We start from the raw sequence: 18,304 nt of genomic DNA, 5'->3' as shown, positions 1-18,304 counted from the left end.
AGGAAAAAACAAGACAAACACAAATAATTATGATACAAAGAATGTATTACATATAATACATTCTTTTATTATATATATTTGTATATTATATATAATACATTTTTTGTATTATATATGTGTGTGTGTGTGTGTGTGTGTGTGTGTGTGTGGTGTGTGTGTGTGTGTGTGTGTGTGAGGAACAAAGAGCTATAAGAGTTCAGAGGTTAGATAAATCACTTCTGGCTGGGAGGCCTTAGAAAGACTTCACAGGGGAAGTGACATTTGAAATGGAAACATATTGTAGAAGACATGGGATTTCCACTGATAGAGATGTAGTGAAGAGGACATTTTGAGCAAAACCATGGAAGAGGAAGGAAGGAAAGAAGAAAGGGAGGGAGGGAGGAAGGAAGGAAGGAAGAAAGAAAGGGAGGGAGGAAGGGAGGGAGGGAGGGAGGGAGGGAGGGAGGGAGGGAGGGAGGGAGGGAGGGAGGGAGGGAGGGAGGAAGGGAAGGAAGGAAGGAAGGAAGGAAGGAAGGAAGGAAGGAAGGAAGGAAGGAAGGAAGGAAGGAAGGAAGGAAGGAAGGAAGGAAGGAAGGAAGGAAGGAAGGAAGGAAGGAAGGAAGGAAGGAAGGAAGGAAGGAAGGAAGGAAGGAAGGGAGGAAGGAAGGGAGGGAGGGAGGGAGGGAGGGAGGAAGGAAGAAAGGGAGGGAGGGAGGGAGGGAGGGAGGGAGGGAAGGAAGGAAGGAAGGAAGGAAGGAAGGAAGGAAGGAAGGAAGGAAGAAAGGAAGGAAGGAAGGAAGGAAGGAAGGAAGGAAGGAAGGAAGGAAGGAAGGAAGGAAGGAAGGAAGGAAGGAAGGAAGGAAGGAAGGAAGGAAGGAAGGAAGGAAGGAAGGAAGGAAGGAAGGAAGGAAGGGAGGAAGGAAGGGAGGGAGGGAGGGAGGGAGGGAGGAAGGAAGAAAGGGAGGGAGGGAGGGAGGGAGGGAGGGAGGGAAGGAAGGAAGGAAGGAAGGAAGGAAGGAAGGAAGGAAGGAAGGAAGGAAGGAAGAAAGGAAGGAAGGAAGGAAGGAAGGAAGGAAGGAAGGAAGGAAGGAAGGAAGGAAGGAAGGAAGGAAGGAAGGAAGGAAGGAAGGAAGGAAGGAAGGAAGGAAGGAAGGAAGGAAGGAAGGAAGGAAGGAAGGAAGGAAGGAAGGAAGGAAGGGAGGAAGGAAAGTTTTTATTAAGCATTTCCTATGTATAAAGCACATGCTGAGCAATGGTGATCCAAAAAGAAAAACCAGCTAGTCTCTGCTTCCAAGGTGCTCACATTCTAAGAGAGGAGAGAACACTCAGATGAAGATTCAGCAGCAAGTCAAATGAAAGGCCCCATGGCCCTTGGGATATAGCAGCAAAGCAGATGGTAATGAATCTTCTTTAATGCTATTTCCACTAATAAAACCATACCCATTTCTGATGTTTAATAGTTTGAACTTGCAGAAGACTTTGGTGGAGCAAATGTTCTTTTCCAGATATTCTGTCACTGTGCCTACTGAGGAGAACAAAGCAGAATCAAACCAGCAATGAACATAATGACTACAACTTTATAAAGGGAAGCAATTTTAAATGGTAACAATACTAAGATCAAAAATATTGGACAACATTAACACAAACTTCTCAAAAACGCACTTGACCTTTCTTTTAAAAAGCATAAAACTACTAAAGCGTAAGATGCAGGTTCTAACACTGGTAATCACCGCTTTATGCTTTGGGGCTTAATGGTGTAAGGGCATGGATACGTTCCTTCTGGAAACTCCATCTCTCATGGGCCTTTGTGGTAACTCATCTATTTCCCCCCTCCTCTCTCCCCATGTTCTCCTTTTCCATCCACCCCCAAAACACATTCATACACACACACACACACACACACACACACTTATCATCGATGACAGTCTACAGGGGTTAGAGGCAAGAAAGCTGATTGTGATGGAAAAGGGGCTAATCCCCTCAGCCGTAGTGACATGTAGGAAGTCCTGCAATGCTGTGTGGAGAGGTACAGACTGAACCTGAGGGGCAGAGGTGGGGGGCCAGAGCAGAGCCCTACAGGAGGTGTGGGGGTCAGTGGTGAACAGTGCTCTTTCTCTTGTCCAACCAAAAATGAAGAGAAATGAACCCAGGCAGAGCAGTCCAGGGTCCAAGCTCTAGAACTCTTCATAAATTAACTGCTTGTATCCCTCTCTTGTGAAAAGCCTTGGGTGGGCCTAACACCCGGCCATGAGTGACTTGTCTATTGCTCCTGCTGGGATATAGAGGCAGCAGCAGGAGACGAGTACTCCCCTACAGAAAAAATGGTAGAGGGAGGAGTTAGTCATTTGGGAAATGGGGGGCTGGGAATTTTCCTACTTTAATATAACCCTGGGTTATTCATTTCATTTTTTTCCAATGCATTTTTCTTTTATCTTTTTTTCAATTACATGTAGAAACAATTTTAAAAAATTGTTTTCTGACATTCTACAATTCAGATTCTCTCTCTCCCTCCCTCTATCCTTGAAGAAGTAAACAGTCTATTATACGTTATACCAGTGCTTTCATGCAATACATTTTTCCATATTCTTCATGCTGTGAGAGAAGACACATATCATAAACATAATAAAAAAAACTCATGAAGGAAATAGAGTGAAAGATGGCATGCTTTGATCTGCAATCAGACTCCAATAGTTGCTTCTTTGGTTATAGATAGAATGTTTTATTATGAGTTTTGGGGGGTTATCTTGGGCCCTTGTTTTGCTGATAATAGTTTAGTCTCTCACAGGAAGGAAGCATACAACATTTCTGACACTTTATACACTGTTCTCCTGGTTCTACTCGCTTCACTTTGCATCAGTTCATGTAAGTCTTTCCAGGCTTTTCTGAATTTATCCTGTTCCTCCTTACTTATGACACAGTAGTATTCCATAATAACTGTATACCACAACTTTTACAACCATTCCCCAGTTAATGTCTCTGCCCCATTCAGTTTCCAGTTCTTTACCACTATAAAAAAAAAAAAGCTGTTAAAAATATTTTTGTGCAAGTAGGTCTTTTCCCCTTATCTCTGATTTCTTTCAGATACAGACTCAGTAGTGGTATTGCTGGGTCAAAGGATATGCATAGTTCTATGGCTCTTTGAGTGTGGTTCCATATTGCTCTCCAGAATGGTTTTATCAGTTCACAGTTCCAATAACAGTGTATTATTAGTGTCCCACTTTTCCCACATCCCTTCCAACATTTATCATTTTCTTTTTTGGTTATATTAGGTTGGTTATGTATTTTAAGTAAACGTCCTCTGGTTGTTCTGATAAAAGGAAAATAAATAAGTGGGGGACTCTGAGATTTTTAGTATATGCTAACAGAAAGCATGCCATGAACCTGTGGGTTTTCAGAGGGCCTATGATTAAAACTCTGGCCAGGCTATGATTATTGGGGAATAATATATCTCCCAAGGTTCAATTTCAAGTATGTTGGGGTTTTGTGTGATGTGTTTAAAAGAAAAGACTGGAGTGCTTATATATCTCTTATTTTCTTACTCATATCAGGAACCAATCTCCCTAGTTTACAAAGGAAAAAACCCAGAGATAGAGAGATAAAATCATTTGCTCAAGGAAATGCAGCAAATTAGTGATGGAGGTGAGGCAAGTACTTGGGTCCTCAGCTCATACTGGACTCTACCTACCCAGTTCAGTTTTCTTTTCACTACTAGAAGAAATTAAGGGTCATAGACTTAGAATTGCATCTTAAAGGCTAACTAGTCCTGTTCTTTCATTTTACAAATGACAAAGCTGTGACCTAGAGCTGTTAAGTGACTTGCCCAAGATCAACATATAATAAAAAAAAAAAAGACCTGTGGTCCCAAACCAATGCTCAGCCCACTACACCATTCTACCTCCCAAAAAGGCTATAGGGTCTTACTTTCCATGTAGAACCCTGCTAGGAAACATGAGGCCAATGGAGAAACAAGTGATTTGGGGATTTGGGGTCCTTAATCTATGGTGACCATCATTATTTAACTTTCTCAACAAAAATGGGAGGGGGGAAATAGGTAACACAAAAGATAGAGAGCCAGGCTTAGAGTCAGGAGGATCTGGGTTCAAATTTGGTCTCAGATACTCCCTAGCAGTAAGACCCTAAACAAGCTATTTAACCCTGATTGCCTAGCCCTTGCCACTCTTCTGTCTTAGAATTTATAAGGTAAGGAGGGAGGGAGGGAAGGAGAGAGAAAGGGAGGAAGGGAGGAAGGGAGGGAGGGAGGGAGGGAGCGAAGGAAGGAAGGAAGGAAGGAAGGAAGGAAGGAAGGAAGGAAGGAAGGAAGGAAGGAAGGAAGGAAGGAAGGAAGGAAGGAAGGAAGGACTTTGAGATTAGAGTGATCCCTTCTCTCCCTCTTCCTCACTTTAATATAGCGAGATTATTCAAAGGCAAAAGAACCCTGATCTCTTGCTCTTCACAGTTAACACCACCATCTGGTTCCCTTTTTGAAAAGAGGAAAGAAAAACAAAACTTTAAGAATTTCCTTCAAGACCTTGTTATGGTATCAGCTTAGGCTCATAGCTGTATTTATGGGGAACAAAGATGGGAGAGAAAGGGAGAAAAAATGATTAGAAAGATTACCAATACTTTTCTCTCCTCACTAGGTTTTGGAGATGGCATGATCCATTTCAAAGTGAACTGGATTTGAAATCAGACAATCTGAGTTCAAATATATTTGTCTCAAAAAGGCCTTGTTATAATGTTCAGGTTTGGTCTAGGAAATGGGATGCGAGGCCCTGAGGAAGCTGCCTGGCAATATGTATAAAGTGGAAAGAACACTCGATTTGGAATTAGCTATGGGTTAAAATCCTGGCCTACTAGTTTTGTGGCCTTGGGAAAGGCTTTTGGTCTTTAAAGTTGCTACTTAACTCCATTTCTAAGCTGATATTTTGCTGGCTTCTTCTCCAATTTGTTTCTTGGTTAATTGGTACCAGTTAGCTCTAGTGCTTCCTTAAATAGTTGTCCTATGAAACCACATACTTGTGTGTCTCAATTGCCATGGTTCTTTCATACTTCCAGGACTATGCAGCTTCTGAACTACACGTACCTTCTATCATTTAAAATTCGGGTCTTACAATATCATTCTTCACACAAAAATACTATGTCAGGTAAGGCCCCACCAAGCCTGGACACAGAATATTAGGAAATGCAAGGAGCCCATAGTTTGTCAATGTCCCTCTCCTTTGTCCTCTTCACAGTTGGATATTCCCCTGCTCCTGTCCCAGAGCTATAACCCATAGATTCATTCTCCCATTTCCAAAGGTCGTGGTCTAAACTTATCAAACTTTACCGTTTGAGGCAGGACATGACCACTCACAGTGCTGAGACACTCAGATGGTTACCAACTATAATCAGTGATATTGAGGATCACCAGACTTTACCATTTGACCCATCATTGGACCTTCTTATATGTGTTTAATCTCCTAAATTGAATGTAAGCTCCTTCAGAGTAAGCACTGTCTTGATTTTCTGTTTCTATCTTGAGTATTTGGCATTGTGCACATTGTATGCATTTAGATAGGGCAGCTAGAAGGCATAGTGGCCTGGAGTCAGGAAGATCTGAGTTCAAATCCAGCCTCAGACAATTACTAGCTATGTGACCCTATAACTTTATTCATCTGTTTCCTCATCTGTAAAAAGAGTTGGAGGAGTTACCCAGTTTCAGTTACCCAGTATCTTTTGCCAAGAAAACCACAAATGGAGTCATGAAGAGTGATAACTGAAACAACTGAACAGCATCAACAAAAGCACTTAGATGTTCTTTCGGTCATTCATTCAGGTAACTGATTATGTGAATATCTCTTTTTTGGGGGGTCACTTCCAACAAGTCTCTCTTTTCAACTATAGGTCAGCCTGTGATGAGAGGATTTGTTTTTTAATATATACTGAATTCTTTCTGTATCTGGGTTTTGAAGTAGAGATTCTAATCAGCTCTTTGACCTTTGTCTTCATTTTTAGGAACTCCAAAGATTGTCTCTCCCAAGAACTTGAGAAGATAATGAAGCTCATCTTGCTGACTAAATAAGAACAGTTTTAGACAAGGGGTTATTGATCCATGACTTCCCACCATCACCTAGGGGTTGGGGAGGTGTTAAAAAATTTGATGGGCCACCTCCCTGTTGGCTATTTACCAATTAGAGATATCTTGGGATATCCCAAGGAGGGGCTAAATAATGAGCTCCCAAATTGTATTTACAGACCTGCACAAGAGGACTTCCTGGCATTTGGTTATCAAGACAATTGTAGATCATTAATGTATTAGTTTTTGCTAGACTAATCAATAATTTGATACTCTTACCCAGAAGTTAGTCTCTCAGAATTTTTAATTGTCACAATGAAAAGTCTATCCAGCAATTCTCATTGAATCTTTATGGGGTGTAGGGAGGAAATATAATTCCTTTCTCTATTTGCCTTTAAAGCTCCCACCTTTGAAAAAGGAGGAAGTAGTAGGGGAGGGAATGGATTCAAGGCTTCCCAGTGCAAGAGACTGTGCTGAGAGAAAAAAAGGCCTGCACTAAGGGAGTGGCAGCATTTTGTATTGTAATCCCAATCACATACATACCTATCAAGCATAATGAAGCTTTTCAAAATCTTAAATTCTAAGAATATTATCCCAAAAAGCTCTTCTCCATTAAAAGGTTACTAACCCTTGGACTAAGGCATCTCTAAGGTCCTTTTCAGCACTAATATCCTATGACAGTTTCTTCTCTGGCTCACCCACTCTACTTGTGGAAAGGAAGGGAAAAAGAGAAGGATAAGCAGGAATACAGTAAAAGGAAAAGGATATTAATTGCCTACTTTGTGACAGGGATTTACAAATATTCTCTTTTTTAATCCATGGAAACTATATGCTGACATCAATAACCCTGTGGTCATTAGAAATGGTCAACTCTTCCAGCACCTGGCAAAATGGAGAAAAGGAACAGAAGCTTCCTTACCTAGGTGGCTGGGTTCTCTGATGCATGCTTTATGATAGAGGAGAGGTAGTTATTTCTATCATAAAAAGTCTTTATGGACTTGCAAAGGCCAGACTCTCTAAAGTCCACTCACTCAATTTGACACACATGCTTGGGACTACCTCATTCAAACACAGAGAATGTCGCCTTCACTCTGTCTTCCTCTGAACATGGAATTGCAGAATCTAACAGTTGCCAGGAGACCTCAGAGATCACCCCAGGACAACTCTTGTCCTAAGCAGGAATACGTTCTACATTATCTCTGAAAAGTGTTATACAATGTCTCCTTGAATGGGAGTGCTGAACATGGAGTGAGATAGCCTGGATTCTGCTACTATATGTGATCGTGGGCAAAAAAGCCACTTTGATTATCTAAATCTGAGTTATGAAATGGGAAGACTGAATCTGAAAAAGGTCCCTTCCAACTATAATGGTTTATGGTTCTACCTCCAGAGATAAGAAGCTTGACTACTTCATAAGGCAGCCCACAATAGTGCACTGAATAAAAGCCCATAGAACAGTGATGGCAAACCTTTTAGAAACTAAGTGCCCAAACTGCAACCCTCATGCCATATGTGAAACACCCCCTTACCCCAGAAAGGGGAGGAAGTGCTCCCTTTGGGCTGCTGGGCAGAGGGGTGGACAATGTGGGAGATGTCCTTAGGCAAATGTGGAGAGGGGGATGGGAGCAGCCCCCTCTAGCACACATCATGGGTTCACCAATATGTCCTTGGAAGATGAAAAAATAGAATTACATTCTAAGAAAGGCCCTCAAAGCTCATGAAGTCCACTACCTTTCCCCCATCTAGTTCGTTTCCTAACTAAAGCATTAATTCCCCCAACATCATCTCGGACCAAGTAGTAATCCAGCTTCTGTTTTAGAACACTGCCATGAATAAATAAAATAAAATTTGTATGCATATATATGTGGGTGTGTATGTGCATACATATAAATTTTATATATGTGTGTGTGTATGTATCTATACCTATATACATATTTTGATGTGTATGAAGTCTTTTTTCCATTTACATCCTTGGGATATATGCCTTGAAGTGGAATGTCTGGGTCAAAGGGTATAAATTGATTTCTTTGCATAATTTCAAGTTATGCAATAATACCGGGGAAAGAGTTCATTCGTGCACACATGGCATCTAAGTGTAACTCTGGCCAACTTCAGAACAATTGTAATGTAAAAGTGGTCTTTAGACATTTACTTTGGAGCTGAGTAACAAGCAAAAAGACAAGATGGTTAAGTACTGAGTGCAGTCTGTAAGGACATCACTTCAGGACCATGGATAGCAGTAGAAGAGCCTGGATAGAGAAAATCAGAAGTTGAAAGGGAAACAATTATCAGAGGGGAGAGCAGGTAGGAAGGCCAAGGAAGGAATCCTGCCCAGGAGCAACAATACCAGATATTAGCAATCAGAAGACTCTGAGGTGCATGGGCTTGACACTGAGGCAGAGAGTCTAGCTTGGCATGGGGCTTCTTTTTAAATACTTCCTCCCTGAATGTGAATGGCCCTGAGCTCACAGATATGAACCAGTAAATGATAATGTCTGGGTGGAAGGAGAACAAAGGGATCCTCCATTCTCCTAAGTGACTAAGGTTGGATTTGGGCAGCTGTGAGGGTATTTTCAACCTGAAACTCAGGGGTTGGATCTGAAGGCCAATTTTGCCAAGGAGCAAAGAGGTAAGAGAGCCTTGGACTGGTAGAAGGATCAGGGCTAGAGAAGCTAGACCCAGACCAGATCAATGCTTTAAGTCCAAGTTAAGCTATTTAAATGTCACAATACTGGTTTTGAACCTGTAATTCACCTTTTCTGGAAAGAGCTTGTACCTGTGAGTCCCTCAAGCTGTAGCACTATTGTTTACACACCTTAAACAGTCAACTGCAGACTGCACTGCTGGGTAGTTTACATTAATAGATATTGAAGGGGAAATAGCTGTGACTCCAAGAACTCCTGTTTGGAGATTGTTTCCTGAGCTCCCAGGTGGGACAGCAGAAAGTGAGCTAATGAAGCAACAACATGAAACGGCTGGGGAAGATTTTGACTGCATGGCTTCACTAGGTCCCCTGAACCATTACATTCTCTGATCACATCTTTCCTCCAATGCAATAGGTCTTAAGCTAGGACCAAGAATTTGTTTGTTTTAAATCACAGGGTTGTTGTGAGGATTAAATGACTGAACATATGTAATCAAATTACTTATAACATATAAATTCTTTGCAAACCTGAAAACACAAGTGTCCCAAAAGTCAGTGCAATCTTAAGCTATAAAATTTTTAAATTTAGAAACTACAACAATAGGTTTAATAGCTTTGAACTGAATGAAAACTTTTGGGTAGTGTAGATCTTAGCTATTATATTGATTAATAATTATTATTTAATTATTGATGATTATTGTCACTAATTATTTTTCATCCTTGCTATTAAACTGTGTGGATCCTAGCTATCATTAACATTTTTATTAGCTGCACATCACTAATTTTGGGTTTCCTTTGTAATTCTATGTATTTTATTTTATACACTTAAAAACATTATTCCAAAGGGCCCATTGGCTTCCCCAGATTTCCACAGGGGTCTAATAACATACAAAAAGGTTAAGAATCTCTGCTCTAATTAGACTTTAAGGATCATGTGGAGTCTCTTAGGCAATGAAGAAATGAGAGGCTCTCAGTTATACAGACAATTTGAGAGGTTTATTGTTGTGTTCAGTTGTGTTCAATTCTTCATGAGTCCAATTTGGCAAAGATGCTGGAGTACTTTGCCATTTCATTTTCCAACTAATTTTTCCATATGAGGAAACTGAGGCAGACATGGTTAAGTGACTTGCTCAGAGTCACAGAGCTAGTAAATATCTGAGGCTAGATTTGAACTCAGGAAGATGAGTCCTCCTGGCTCCAGGTCCAGCACTTTATCCACTGTGGTTTAATAGAAAGAGCACTGGATTTTTAAGTGAGTTCAAATTTTGGTTCTGCCATTTAATAGTTGGTAACTACTCTCAGGCAAAATGCTTAATTTCTCTGGATCTGTTTTCTCATCTATAAAATGTACTAATAAGATTCACATTATCTACTTTGTGGGATTGTCATGAGGAAGAAAAGCAATGATAGATGAAAAGAGCTTCATAAAGCATGAAGCAAGATAGAAATATCAGCTGTAATCACTGTTAACTTTAGGCCCATATTAATGCCTACACATGTATTGATGAAATAGTCTACTACCTTTGCAAGGGACATTTAATTCTTTTGGCTATTTTATTTTCCCAATTCCACATAACATCAATTTTCAACATATATTTATTGAAATCATAAGATCCGAATTATCTCCCTCCCTCCATTCCTTCCCTCCTCCTGGAGATGGTAAGCAATTTGATCTGGGTTATATATGTATTATCAGGCAAAACATAACTTCCATATTGGTCATTGTTGTAAGAGAATACTCATATGAAACCAAAATCCCCAAATAAAAACAAAGAGAAACTAATGTGAAAAATTGCATGCTTTCATCTGCATTCTGACTCCCAACATTGGATAGCATTCCTTGGCATAAGTTCTTCAGAATTGCCCCAGATCATTGTATTGCTGAGAGTAGCCAAGTCTATCACAACTGATTATCGTACAATATTGCTATTACTGTGTACAGTGTTCTTCTCCCAGTTCTGCTTGTTTCACTCTGCATCAGTTCCCACAGATCTTTCCAGCTTTTTCTGAAATTATCTTGCCTATCATTTCTTAAAGCATCATAGTATTCCATCACCATCAAATACCACAATTTGTTCAGCTATTCTCCAACTGAAGAACTCCCCCTTGATTTCTAATTCTTTGCTACTACAAAAAGGACTACTAGAAATATTTTTGTACAAGTAAGTTCTTTCCCTGTTTTATGATCTCTCTGGCATACAGATCCAGCAGAGGTCTTACAAGATCAAAGGGTAGAATTTTATAGCTGTTTGGCCATGGTTCCAAATTGTCCTCCAGAATAGTTGGATTAGTTTACAACTCTACCAACAATGTATTAGTGTCCCAATTTTGCCACATCCCCTTTAACATTTATCATTTTCCTTTACTGTCATAATGGCCAGTCTAGTAGGTGTGAAATGATACCTCAGAACTGTCTGCATATTTAACATTTTCAATGTGATTTCTCATTTACAGTCTTGATTTGTTCTCCCATTAGCCCTGGGAGGTCAGGAGAGCAGGTATTATTACCCTCATTTTGCAAAAAATGAAATGGAAGTCTGAATCAAGCTGACAAATTAACAAATTTCAGTTCAGCAGCTGCTATGTGCCAGGCACTGTGCTAAAAATTGAAGCCCAGAAAAGCAAGTGACTTGGCCAAGGAAACAACTAATTTGTACTAAAAACTCAATCACCATAACTCCAAACAAGCTTAAACTGTTCCTTTAGTGCCTAGCACAGTGCATGGTACATAGTAGGCATTTAATAAGTATTGATTGTAAGGCTCAGGTACTAAAGGAATCCTAAGAAATTAGCCCAGAGGTCACAGGTATAGCATGATTTAGAACCATGGGTTCTAATGTTCGAGTTTCAAATATCTGCTCTTCTACTTCCTACTGCCTTCATGTTCTTGTAAATCTAATCCTTCAGCTGCCCTAGTCAACTATTCTTTCTACAGATCAGTTCCTCATTTGTAAAATGAGGCAGTTGGACTAGATGGTCTTTAAGGTCCCTTCTAACTCTAAATCTATGATCCTTGAAGCTGAGGAGAAGGGATGGAAGGAAAAGCTTCTTAATAATTGGAGCCAAAAAGCAGAATGGGTTGCCTTAAAAGGTGTGAATTTCCTTCGATGGAGGTCTTCAGGCAAAAGATGAAGGTCCTTAGGCAAAAGGCAGATGACCATTTGTAAAGTATATTGTAGAAGAGATTTTCATTCAAGGACAGGTTTCCTAGATTGCCTCTGAGGTCCCTTCCAAACAGTACTTGTGATCATATGGTTCTTTCCTAATTTGAAAGAATAAAAAAAATATCTTACACTTACATTGTACTTTGTAAAGTGATTTCTCACAAAAGTGCATGTAATGGACAAAGAACTGGGCATAACATCAGGAAGACCTGGGTTTAAATTTTGTCTAAGATAGTGTGACCTTGGGCAAGGTAACTTCTCTGAGCTTCAATTTCCTCATCTATGAAAGGAAAGAGTTAGACTTAATGACCTTCAAGATCCCTTCTAGTTTTTAGTTTCTGATCTTATTTCCCCACTTTGCAAATGAAGACAGTAAGAATGAGGAGGGAAAGTGACTTGCCCAAGGTCACAAAGCTTGTTTGGAGCTCAGACCTTTTTCTTTTAAATCAGTTTTCAATGTGTACTCTGAAAGAACAGGGATTTCAAAACTCTTGAGAAGGGGGAGAAAAAGAGAAAAATCAAAGCCCAGTTCCCCTAAAGGGACCAAGCTCTCAGTGCTGCCTCTCCCTCCCTGCCTAGCAAAGCACCACCCTCACATTGAATCTTTAATTAAAGGAATGGGCCTACAGGGGTGTGTGGGGACCAGCTTGGTGGTAAATATTTAAACTGTGCCAGTGACTAGCCCTTTGGGAGCATCTGAGGCAGATCAAAGCAGCCCCTATAGAGTACTCACATAGAACACAGGAGCCCAGGGGAGCCAGCAGCCAGGAAAGAGATTTGGCATATAAGAGCATCTCTAGTTGTTAGGTTCCCTTTTCTTCTAATATAAAGTTGATTAAACAAAAACAATCATGGTAACAAAAAGGTCAGAAAAGATTAGAGTGTGGGAAAGGTGTTGCCAACAAATAATCTGTAGCAATGAAGAAAATACTATCGTTCAAAGCAGAGTCTTTGTTCTCTGACTCCTGGATCCCCCTGCGTCATGCTTTGTCCAATGACATGCCTTTTTTTCCCCTTAATACTCTTACCATGTCTTGGGTTCAATACTGTGTATTGGTTCCATGGCAGAAGAGCTTTAAGCAATGGGAGCTAAGTGACTTGCCCAAAGTCACACAGCTAAGAAGTGTTTGAGACCACATTTGAACCCTAGACTTTCAGTCCCTAGGCCTGGATCTTAATCCACTGAACCACCTAGTTGCCTTCTCCAATGACATTTCAAGAGTTGCTTTCAGCTTAAGGGCAATTCTACCCAGGCCCCTGCCTCCATGCATCTGTTAGTACAGTTTGGTTTTTTTAACTTATCTTCTGTCAAAATCTTTATTAAGTATTTGTGGCAAAAGAGCAGTAAGGGCTAAACAATTGGAGTTGAGTGACTTGCCCAGGGTCACAAAGCTAGGAAGTGTCTGAGGTCACATTGGAAACTAAGACTTCCTGTTTCTAGGTCTGGTGCTCTATTCTCTGAGCCACCTAGTTGCCCCCATAGGCTTGAAAATTCCTCATAAAAGAGAATAACACATTGTCCCTCTCTCTGGTTTAGTTCCAGCTGTTGCAACCTCCTCCATTTGTTTAAAAACTCATATAAACACATATGTGTATGCACATACACACATTTTGGGGTTTCACTGACTTCCCTCTGCCTGCAAAGCGCCACCTCCTCACCTCTGCCTCCTGACTTTCTTGGATTCCCTCAAGCTTCCTCACATCCCTTGGTTCTCCCTGGTAACCCTTTGCCCTTCCCTGTAGCTTTCCGTTTAAGATGACTTCCCATTGCACTAGACCTATCTTGAGTGCACAGTTTTTTGCCTGTTGTCTCCCTTCCTAGAACAGGACCTCCTGGAAGGCAGATTCTTTGTCTGGGGTGTTCTTTACCCCTCTTTGTATCCCAGTGCTTTAGCACTGTGCCAGGTACATAGGCGGTGCTTCATAATAGCTTAATGACTAACCTGATAGGGCCTGGGAGTCAGCCTCTGAATCCAGGCCTGATCATTCCTACCTGTTTAACTACAGGCACCTCCCTTGGCTATATTTCTCCATCCCCCATCCTCGAGATTTCCCACCCTACCTCGCTCATCACCTTCTCCTGCTAGCATGTAGGCTGCTGGCTGGTAGAATGTCTCCCATTTGTTTTCCTAGTGGGTGAGTATAGCACTCAGAACATGGTAAGCATTTAATAAATGCCTTTTCATTTATTTATTTATTCAAGGCAGCCTTCAAATTTAATCCCAGACAAGGTCAGGACAGGAATCGTACAGTGATCTATAGTTTGATAAGAATCCAGTGAGGCCCTTTGTAGGACACAGGCTTTAAGCCCTCCTGGTGCCCTCACCATGGCAGCCTGGCTCCCCAGGGGCTGGCCAGCTACTCCTCCCCAGCAAGGTCCCTGAGATTTCTTTTTGTGGGAAGTGTCTTTCTGGCACTATTGCTCACAAACCTCCATCTGATCGACTGCCCTCCCCATCAATCGCCAGTTAATATGTCTCCAATCTCTCCTCCACATCAATGAGCCAGCACACCTCCTGGCCAAGTTAACTTCAGGTCGGCATAATGGGCGGATGAGTCATTCAGGAGCTTGCAGGACAGCCTGTCTGCTGCCTCGGGTAGTCCAGTAGGTCCCTCTTCAGGGCTGGCTTCCCCCTACACCAGGCCAACTCTAGCATGACTGCCTGGCCTCTGGAGACCCTCGGCCCTTCGATGGTCACAAGATCTGAACTCAGTGGATCCCATCCCAGATACAAACAGGAAACCACAGTCACCGTGGAGAGAGGCAGGCTGCACCATCGTCCTCCCTCACCCAGGCCTGAAGCATGCGCACCCTGTTCTGACTTAGCCATCCATCACTCACTGAGCGGCCAGGAAGGCGTGGGGCACCTGCCCTGGAAGGGAGAGGCCCTTCCTTCCTGCACAAGCCCCCAGCCAGTCATGTGACCTCACTGATCCCACCCTGCTCATTTAGGAAGGAGCAGACTCTTGGAGGTGAGCTGACCACTCTAAGGTCACACTAAGGTCTGGAGCACCAACCAAATCTGCAGCCTTGCAGGCTGGCCATCTTTCCACTCCACAGCCTGCAGCCTCCAGTTGGCCTGATGGGATTGCTGACAACTGCTTAAAAAGGGTAGGAACAGGATTTTTTCTTTTGGGGGGGGAACCAACTGTTTCCAAGGCCAGCACAGAGCTCTTCCCAAGCTCCCCGTGTTGGCATCCAAAATAGGAGTACAAAGCCACCGAAGCCAAAGGCTGAATATGCAACGGAGGAGGGAAGGACAGTGAACAGCTCTGCTTTCTTTTGCCTCTTTCCAGACATGTTAATGTTTAACATTTGCAGCAAATTTTTCAGCTCAATTTTTTCAGCTCTTCCACATCAAAGGGTTGGTTTGCAAAGCCCTGCTCACCTCCCCCACATTTGACAATCCCACTGCCATAAGCAGGAGATCAAAGGCACTATTTTTAAAGTTGCAGCACTTTCCCAGTCCAGAGAACTAAAGGGATCTGAAAATACTAAATCCCATGGGGTGCAGGTAGATTAGATGCAAATACATTCCCACTTCCCCAGGCCCAGGCAGGGGCCTCTCAGAAAGCTCTGAAGGCTAAGGTGAGCTGGACTGGCCATCTGAGGAGTGTCTCTGGCACACTCTCCATTAATCTGCCATCTCCCAGCATGCCCAGCTTCAGCTGGGATTTTGAAAGGGGTGGAGTTCGGTGGGAGATTGCCTGAGAGCTCCTCAAAGGTTTCCAAAGAATGCATTTCAACTTAAATCAGTGTGGCTGAACAGCTGGGCTGGAAAATTAGTTGTTTAGCTCTGGAGTTAGAGGCAGCGTCCCCACTGGCTGTTAACAGACTAAACTCAGCTAGATTTTGTCAACTGCCAGGAGCCAGAACAAGGCAAGGGGCCTCCTGGGAAAGGCAGTTGTGCCATCTTCGTTCTCCCATTTCTATGCATCTGGGCTGAAATGTAAGCCTTGAGTTGGGGAAGGAATACCAGAGATCTGCTCTGGTTGTCCTACGGAAGGGCCAAAGAGGCCAGGGCTCTTTCCCCAATTCTACCTTCATAGACTCTCAAGGCCTTAGAGAGCCAACCCAAATTCCCATCCAGTGTGGGGAGCACCTGTGCAATAGCCACCACAGAAGTCACTCCTTAAATTCTCTTTTCTTTTAAACCATTACTTTGGCTTCAAAAGCTAGGCACTGGGGTTGTGACTTGTCCAGGGTCATAGCGAAGAAGTGTCTGAGGTCAAATTTGAACCCAGGTTCCCCTGACTCCATCCAATGAACCACCTAGTTGCCCTTTTGAGCTTTCAGAGATGGGTAGCTCACTGCATCCCAAGGCAACCAAGTGTTTATCATGTGCATATTAAGTGCTTCTTATAGCCAGGCATAATAGAGCTGGTCTAGAGGCCTGAATTCAAGAATCAACTTCTGACCTTCAGGGCTGTGACCTGGCTCTGGCCAACTAGGGCTGCCAAATGGCCTGGGGAATGCTCTGTATTGACTGGGGAGGTTTGCTAGAAGAGTGAGAGGATAAGTGGAGACAAGGAGGGCAGGCAGCTTTTTAGCTGAGAAGGGTGGACACGTGAGGATACCTCCTGGGACAATAGGAGGGTTAAGGATGGAGATAAAATCATCCTTGCAGACCTCAGGGAAGAAGCCACAGATAGGAAGAGACTGAAGATTAGAGGGGGGGAGGCTTACATTTTTTTTAATGACCTTTTTTTTATTAGATATCTATGGGTCTATCTAGTGATACTTTATGTTTCATTTTCCAAAAATATAAATAAGCAAACTAGTAAAAGTTTGTGAAGGTCATTTCTCACTCTTCTCTCATTTTCCTAAGGCGACATTCATTTGAGATGTAGTATGCCCTAATATAAAAACCCCTGCCTCCGAAGCCAGGAAAGCTGGGTCTAAGTGCCACCTCTGACCTGTAATGTCTATGTGGCCATGTGTCATCTAACCTCTTCTCTCAATGCTCTAGGAAAACATGACTTGCAAAGGTGACCAATAGTTTTGGCAGGAGTTTTCTCACCTATAATTCTCTATACCAATGAAACCAGTTCCTATTCTACTGTCTTTTATTCTACGCTTGAAAGCTTATCCCAGAGATTCAATTAAATGTACCAGGAACTGCTAGGTGCTAGAAACACAAAAATGAAAACAGTTCTTGCTCACAAGGAGCGAAACTCGGCATTAAAAGAACAGTATACAGAAATATGCCAATACAAAACATATACCAAACAAAATATTAATGTGGGTAGTGTGAGAATTGATGACTGGTGAAATCATGGAAGGCCTCTGAGAGGGGGCAATTAAGTAGTCTTAAATATAGCAGGGAACTAGGGGGGAAAGTCTATGTGAATAGAAACAGGGAATTTAACATTGCATCCAAGGATCAAGTAGGCTAATTTGGCAAGAATATTTAATATGTGATCAATAGTAGTCTAATGTCTAAGAAGACAGGTTGGAAATAAGGGAATTTGTATTTTATCTTAAAGACAACTGGGAGCCCCTGAAGCTCTTCAAACAGGGGAGTGCTCAGACAGCTGCTTTAGAAATATTTGACAGTTGTATGGATAATGGATTAGAAACAGGAGACCCAGGAGTCAGGGAGACTCTTTAGAAGGCTACTGCAGTACTCCAGACAAAAAGGTGATAAGGTCTAGTTTTGGGATTGGTAGGACAGCTGGAATGGTACCAATTCAATGGATAAGCCCTTTTCTGGATTAATTTCTACAAGGTGTTTATTACAGGCATGTGCATTTGTGGGTGCAAGCTAGTGAACTAAAACTCCTTGCACTTTTCTCTTGGCTTGACCACCACTGCAGAGTACAAAATATTGGAATGAACTACCTTTCTTTCCTCAGAAGGTAAGAGGAAATGATCAGAAGGCACTATATACACACATACCATCCATGCAGCATTAACATTCATTTAAAAAATATTTATGGAAAGAAGTTATAGGAGAAAACAAAGACGAATGACATTTGCATAAAAGTATTACATGACCGTTTAGAAGTACTTGTGCTGATCAGTTCTTTTCTTTTGTGAACTCTTTTGGTAATCTGAAGTCTCTCCAAACGTTTTTAAATGCATAACAGTAAATATAAGAAATTACCAAAGATGATGTTGAAATGGTGAAGTACTTTTTAAAAACACAAGTTTCTAGTCCCTGAAAATCCACTCACAAAAATGCCAGGTTAAGAACATTTGTCCACTTCCAGATAGGAAAATGGATTCTTTCCCAAAGAATAAGAAGGTATCTACCAATCAGTATGACAGATTCCCCAAAAAACCAATCTCATGAGACAAGGTTTAAGAGTTTGCAGTGACAGCAAACTCTAACTGAAATAGTTTTCCTCTACCTACTGTGTTGGCAAGGAGGGAAGGAGAATGTGTGTGTGAGGGGAAACAAAAGAAACTGTAGAACAGTATTGCTCATCTGCATAAGCCAGGGGGGATAGCACAGGTTT

The sequence above is a fragment of the Monodelphis domestica genome, chromosome 2 (assembly GCF_027887165.1).
Source record: "Monodelphis domestica isolate mMonDom1 chromosome 2, mMonDom1.pri, whole genome shotgun sequence".
NCBI lineage: Eukaryota > Metazoa > Chordata > Mammalia > Didelphimorphia > Didelphidae > Monodelphis > Monodelphis domestica.
The sequence above is the reverse complement of the archived record's forward strand: the minus strand, read 5'-3'. Positions refer to the sequence as shown.